Raw genomic sequence first — 6,077 nt, forward strand, 5'->3', positions numbered from 1 at the left:
TTTGAGCAATCAAAGACGATGGTGATTATTATACTAGGGCCAGAGGATGTCCTGTATTTTCCTCTAAAAGGGCCTTCACAGCCGACTGCTGTTCTCTACAGGGCCAGACAAAGGCAGGAAAGACATTTAGAGAAGGGAGGACATGCGGAGGTCAACAGATGTGCCCTGAATGCATACCCAAGGATGACCCTGAAAAACAAAATGGAACATGTTATTGTATTGCCTGGCCCCCCCTAAAGAGATGGCATTAAAGGGCCATTAGCAGAGCTGGATCTGTTGGTGCAGATGGACCTTAGAGTTGTCCATTCCATCATGGTGTTTTGGTGTTTTGGGCCCAGAGCAGAAAAAAGAACAGAGGCACTGGTGAGGCATTATTCCAAAGGTCAAGAGGAGTTCAAGTCCTAGCTTTCCTTTGGCCCTGCACATCAACGCAGAGTCCAGCCGTTGAACACTGGACTTTTTGTTTACGCTGCACTTTGGAGATCCAACGCAGTTCCTCAGCCCCGACTTCCCTTTTTTTTTTTTTTTTTAATCCTCCCCATGACTGCCTGCACTTTCTTTAAACTCTCAGTAACCTTTCCCCTCGCCAAACTACTCCATTTCGAGATTCTTATCAAGGCTGAACCACCAATAACCCCGCAAGCTTCCTCCAAGTTCTTTTGCAGCGGCGAGCATGAAAGAGGAAGACGGCTGGCTTTAGAGGTTTAAGCTGAGGTCAAGGTGTAGAACTCGACAATCGCCTGTTTGTCAAGGGGAGCGCAGCGAGGCCGCATAACATGCCACCAATTAATTCGAATTTAGCTGAAGAAGTGAGAGAGCTAGCATTTATGGTAGTATTATGGCCTTCAAAAGCGCCCATTGTGCCGTGTTAAAGGTGAAGTGTTAGGGATTTAGTGGCATCTAGCTGTTAGGTTGGTAATGCAACCCCAACTAAATACCCCCCTACCCCTTTTACAACAATGTTGGAGAAGCAATTATGATTGTAAACTTACCATGGCGGTGAACAAGGACCCACTCTCCGTGTAGATATATAGGGCTCATTGTTAGGTTATGAACGATTCTTATTTTCATTGGATTATACATTATTCAAATGTACGTACATTATAAATAGTCAAGTCAAGTTCTGCAAAATTCTATACTCTTAACCACACTTTAATTATAAAAAATAAAAGATTCCCGTAATAATTTGAGGGACTTTTTAGCTAAAGCCACCAAAGGCAGCTAGCATCAGTCCCTAAAGGGAGCTAGCAACAACCATATAGCATGGATCTTGTTTTTGTATTTCTTTATTTGTACAAGGGGTCCCTCAAATGTGAAATCAAAATGTTACGCTCAGGATGAACCTAGCCAAAACAGTTTTTTCACTCATATCAATTGTCAACAATGTTTCGCAACTCTGGGTGCAGTCGAGCTGTTAAATATATTCATGCAGTTTGCTATTTGTAGACTACAGTGCTGCTGAGGTATTTTCCATCCCTCACTGAAGTGGGGCAATTTGTTTATTCACATGGAGACCATACCAAGCCAAAACTTGTCATTAGTTGTCATGGTGATTGGTGTGATAAATATACTCACAGATGTTAGGACACCAGGTGCTCGAACTTTGAGCATATGGTTTGACCTCGGACGTTATATAAACACACATATACACGGGGTAATTAGAATTTTATGGGTCACCTGACCTCATTTGGACAGTCACTCACTAAGCTCTCACTGGATGTCTTTGCGGGAATTTTCTGTGTAGAAGAAACAACACAGTGGTAAATATTTAACAGCTTTACCTTGATGAGTAAAAACATTACGTATGGAGGCACAATAACAGGGTTTAAAAAATAAATTAACACTAATAAAAAATAAAAGAAGAATACCTGGGTACTTCCCGACGCTGTTTATCCTCCAGCCCCATCGGCTCCTCAGTTGATCCTTGTCGTTTGAAGAAGTACATCTTTGTGATGTCTGTTTGTTACTCCCCAGGGGTCATGACCTCCAGCCTCTAGCACCTCCCTTCACTCCTGCCCCCTCCCCCCCCCTTCTCCTCCCCACACCCTGACCTAGCTGATCCTCTTTCCCGACACAGGATCAACTGTTTGCCTGCAGCTGTGGTTGCAACCCCCCACCAACCCTCCTTTACGCATACACAAACACACACACACACATACACACACAAACCCAACGTCGACCCACACACACATACAGACCTCTACCTCTAGCCAACCCCAAAGGATCGCACTCCTGTGGCCATTATTTAAATTTCTTCTGTAAAGATGGCAACTGACAGCCTGGTTTTTAGTCTGGGGCTTTTAATCGCACTCGGTTTGCCTTTTGACCTGGCCTGCCTCCTTGTAGTACAAGCCTGGGCATTATTCTTCAGTAATGACTAATCGTTTTGACGCGTTGATCTCTTAAGTCTATGGGAGCACTTATTAAATATAGCAAGGGACAGCGAGATAATTGCCTGGCCTAAAAAAGGTCAGCCCTTGCTTAATGTGAGGTTAACAGGGAATAGGTAGTAAGACTAAAGGGCAAGGGTTCACAATTTTTTATTATTGATAAGAGAAATGGCAGGCGTTTTGTACAAGCCTGTGAATGCATGCAAACAGGGTGAATAAATTATTCAGGGCGAGCTGGAGTCCCCTCAGTCCACGGCGCAGACTGTCGGCTTGAGAGATCTTGGCTGACATTGAGGGGAACATGAACATGGCTGACATTTGCAGTGTCACATAAGCGCAAGGGTAAATGCTTTACAAACTGGCTGGGGAAAACTATAGCCAGGTCCATCTCCTGTCGGCTAATGCCTCTTTTCTCCTTCTGTCTTTCTCACAGTACTGCCATGACCTCTTGCTCCCCTGACACATGACTGTATCCTTGTCCCTCCTTTCTCCGATGTTGTTTGTTGTTTCGAGACGGAGGGAACCGCCGCGGGATGCTGACATTTTACTTTCAGATTGGCCCATTTCACACTGAGCTGATTGTCATATATGCTAATGAAACCAAATTACAATTTAGGACAGCGATATGTTAAAACAAAGAAACCACAGCCATTGCTACCTCTTTGATGTTTCACCATACCACCGCCTCAAGGAATTGTGCTTCTCGGTTATTTCCCCCCTCACGCAACGTCACACGTGATGACATCGTGGCTCATCTGCGAGGTCGTGAACTATCCGGGTAAACATTTCCCCAAATCCCTGCTAGAATGAGAAAGGTTATTTGAGTGTCAACCTGGCTGGCTCAAACTAGCTGGAGAGTCGCACTTTGTTCTGTTGGGAGGGGGGGTTGGTAGGGGTCTTTAGGCCATTAAGATAGGGGAAGGGGGAAGGGCAGCAGGATAAGTTTAACTCTGTGAGAATGGCCTGTTTAGCCGTGTGGACCTATGAACGATCGTAACTGTGGTGGACTCTATGGCATTAGGAACCATACTGGGGACATTTATGAGGCATTAATAGTTGAACACCCTGGAATAGGGAATGGCTGCCTTGCTTCAAGGGGGATCAGAAACATGGTCAGAGGCACACAAGCCTTTCGATCCATGTGTGTTCTCTCAATACAAATGTTAATTGGACGAGGGAGATTTCCTGCTTCCGAGACTTCCGCGCGGATCCCAACAGTATTCGGATTGTCTCAGCCAGAGTATCCCCTCAGAATCCCTCACTCAAGTGCGCTATCATTTAAGTACAAATCACGTTGTGAATTTGATGAATACTAACCTTAAAGAGTATGTGTGGTGTCAAAAGGTCCCTAGTACACAAAACGTTTGAGCCGTTCATAGAAAAGATGTCTGGGTCCAGTAGAGCCCACATGGTCCATGTCCAAAATACACTATAACACCAAACAACAGAAAGAAACCCCCTGATAAAAAGATCTGACACATTATCAAGACAGAATATCTATGTTTTTTGGGTGAACTCAGTCGAGTAGAGCTCTCAGGGGGAATTGACAGGGCTTATTTCTTTTCAGAGACGATGTGAATAAATGAAAATATATTTGACATACTATTCAATATATTTGTACCATCAAAATATCTAGCCTAAAAGCCAAATGTTCTCTTTAAAGCATGCTTTATTAATATACAAACTAGTCAATAAAGCTTAACAATCTCTGAATTCCTTTCCTATAGCATGAATTTCTAAACCCCTGTGGTTAAAAAATGAAAACCGGAAATGTGCTTGGCAATTTTATATTCAATACATTTGTGATGTGGTCCCTCAAAATAGTTTAGGCCGGTTTTTACGAAGACAGCTATAGCTTTGTGTGTCCGCGGGTTCAACTGAATCAGAGGTTCTAAGATCGCTGTGATGGTGCCTGCATATATCAGCAATGGATAAAAAAGAATAGTAAATTTACTTTTCCCACTGATTATTTAATTAATTTGTCTGATTGGCCTCCTGATGTCTCCAATGATATTCTGACTGATAGTTCTGCTGCTTGCCTTCTTTGAGGTCAATCTACGTAATGGCTCTGCCCAGACAAGAGGGCTAGAGGCCCTACAAAGAGTCCTCCAGGTAACCTTCACACAATCTAGTGGTCATTCCCTATTTCAGTATTCAGCACAGAAGTATCAAATATTGATTAACTTGCAGCTCTTGGAATTGGAAAACAGACTCTTTGATTTACAATGCTACTTGATTTACCAAGCGAAATCGTTTTCATGAATCATTTGCTTTTACCTCATTCATCCTGCTACCGTTTTGTGGATCTGTCTTTATATAACCAGATCTACCAGGTCCTACAAATAAGATGCTATGTTTCCCCCTGCTGGCCAAAGAAAGAAATGCATGTGCAACGCAACCTAAATGCTGAAGGCCTGCTTCTTCTTCTTTTGCAACCGTTGCATTACGTAAACAACATATGTTTAATTATACCCCGCCACATTCACAGTGAAACTACTACAGCTGATAATATACACACACACACACACACACACACACACACACACACACACACACACACACACACACACACACACACACACACACACACACACACACACACACACACACACACACACACACACACACACACACATATTATTAATATGTATGCACTAGTTAGATGACAGAGGAGTGTGCTACTGAAGCATCAAAAGCATGACCTAGTTATATGTAAAAAAAAATTGTTCTCAAACTTCCACCATAAAATTAATAACAACTGACACATTTGAATATCGAATGTTTAGATGTTTTCCTCTCCTTGTACTTTCGGAATAATTAGCTCACAAAAGAGACTATGGAAAAATGTTAAATAAACTGAAGTAGGCTACACATTGTAATGTTTATCCATTGTGGATGGAACCTAGTAACATACTGCCCTACTTACATGATTAAAATCTCAAACGTATTGTACGTGCAGAAGCAGTGGATCTCATGCCGAGTCGAAAAAAAAGTCTGAAAATATGTGTGGGGACCATAAAAGAAAATCGAACATTGTGATAAGTATGCAGTCAATCCACTGTCAAGAACAGTGTGTTTATGTTTTTGAAGTATAATTAAATAAATAATTATGGATAATAAATATATAATAAATACCTCATAATGACAATATTTACATAAAGATATAAGTCATAAATCTAAACCAAGGCAAATCACCTCAAATGTTTCTCAGCAGGCATAATTTTCAGAAATATCAGGTCACAGGGATATTTCTGATGATTTTAAAAGTTGTGGATTATTTCTGCATATTTTATTGGATAGTGTAGTGGCTAGAAGGTTGGAGTCGCAGCAAGGTTTTGGGTTAGATCCCCCCTAGGTCCACAGATGGAACCATAAGTGGTCATATGATTGCTTTCTCCTAAAGCCCTGCATCCACTTTTACTGTATGTTGATTTGGATAAAAGTGCTATAAAGTCACATTTATTTATAGACAAGCAACATGAGACGGCCAAAGGGCTATAAAGTTGAGCATTGTTAACAAATAATAATGATAATTAGTTGCATGCTCAGGAGCTAGAGCGGATTGAGTTGCAATCTGAAGGTTGCTAGTCCAATCCCCGCCTCCTCCTAGCTGAATTTTAGGGTGTCCCTGAGCAAGACACCTAACCCTGTCTGCTCCCCATGAGCTGGCTGTTGCCTTGCATGGTT

The sequence above is a fragment of the Pollachius pollachius genome, assembly GCF_949987615.1.
Source record: "Pollachius pollachius genome assembly, chromosome: 6".
NCBI lineage: Eukaryota > Metazoa > Chordata > Actinopteri > Gadiformes > Gadidae > Pollachius > Pollachius pollachius.